Genomic DNA, 1,862 nt, shown 5'->3' on the forward strand with positions numbered 1-1,862 from the left:
TCATATACAAGATAAGCCTGGCCCAGTACATATCTAACCTTAAAAGCAACCTTTAACATGGAAAGGTGGGCCTAATCAACCCATACCAACAATCACGAGAAAGCCTTCGACAAACCCGTCCAACATGTGGTCGATTAATCAAAACATGCATATCACATCGTTCATAACATTTTATATATAGTCTCTTCTTTTTTGGTTTCTCGCACTTGAACCCACGTACCGAAAACTTTCTCAACAGTGGGAAGTATGGTGTTCTTTGGGATACCATTTATCACCAAAAGAACTTGATGAGGCTTTATGCTTTGCTTCATGCATATGCCAAACCCAAAAGGTGGGTGCCATTACCCAAATCGTGCGTTGTTTACCACCAAGCGAATCTGAACTTGTAGACTGTCCCAAACCCACCACGCCAATGCCAATGCCCGTGCCCCTAAATGTGGCCCTCCCTTACTAAAAGTTTTTGTCTCCCTTACCCTACCCCATATAAAAACCTCATTTGCATCTCATATTCATTGCCATTAGTCCATGTCTAGCCGACGATTATCTTAAACGGTTGAAATATCTTCACTTAAAAAACCTTAAACAAATTAATAATCAAATTTCGTTTCAAAATAGATGATATTACCATTTGGATCTGAAACCTACAAGCGGATGCTTATGACTTTGATAACCATACTAGTGATTTAGAGACCTCTCAAAAAGTACTTAGTGCCATTTTGAGCAACTCTATATCCCTTTTCTTTGGTATTTTTAGACTGTTATGACTTGAATGCAATTGCAATTGCTTCAGTTACTTTACAATTCAAATCATGGTTGGACAATTTCATTTTTTTTTAATTAAAAATGGTTGTTATAGAAGCTCGGTAGTTTAAATTTTAATAATTAAAAAAAATGGTTGTTACATGTAAGAGGCAAGTATAAAATTGGCTGTTTTATTCTCTTTTATGCCGTGACAATTTCCTACTTGAGAGAATTCATTTTGTCTCTACATTTTTATTTTTTCCAGTTCTCCTTCACCATTTCTATTTTATCTTATACTGTTCTAAGCTTCTATTAAAGATTGCACTTTAAATAGAAGCTCGTCATTGTACCGTGGAGGTCAGTCCGCATCTGAGCCATTTGCATCGAGAAGATCCTTCCAATGGGATGGAAATCTGATCTTAAAGATAGTATTTTTGTACGCCTAGATGCTGCTGTGTTCGTTGCTGTTTTACTGCTGTTTTGTCTACTGTTTCACTGCTGTGTTTGTTTCTGTTTCACTGTTGTTTCGCTGCTGTTTTGCTGCTGTCTCTCCGTTGGTTTTTATGCTGTTTTCCTACTGTTCTGCCTGTTTTGTTGCTCTTCTTCCACCGTTTTGCTGCTAATTATTATTAAAATTCAACACGAATCACTACCCAAAACTTTATTGCAAATTCTGTATGCTTTCATGTGATTGAACTGATCATGAAGTGACTCGAATCTATCTATTGACCAATGTTTGATGAAATGCCACATAGAGAGAGCACAAATTTTGGAATGAGGTCCAGCCAGCCAGCAGTTGTTTCAAACTTTCAACTAAAGAATCATTAATCTGGGTCGGTGCCACGTGTCATCGATTTTGTAGAACTATGACGCTTATTCATTCATTAAATTGATGCTGCATTGATTTAATCTCAACACAAACCCTTTGAGTTGTCAATGTTTTAAATGCATAAAAAAAGGCGATTTGATAGCACTTTTGTTGACAAAATTGAATGGTTTATATTGAATGCCCCGATTTTGAAAGAGACTTTAGTGTCCCATATACATGATGTTTTCTACAAGCCTACGTATTCGATGGCCAAAAATCAAAATAAGATAATACAAACAATAGAAAAACCCAG

This window comes from Pistacia vera, unplaced genomic scaffold, assembly GCF_008641045.1.
Source record: "Pistacia vera cultivar Batoury unplaced genomic scaffold, PisVer_v2 Contig754, whole genome shotgun sequence".
Taxonomy (NCBI): domain Eukaryota; kingdom Viridiplantae; phylum Streptophyta; class Magnoliopsida; order Sapindales; family Anacardiaceae; genus Pistacia; species Pistacia vera.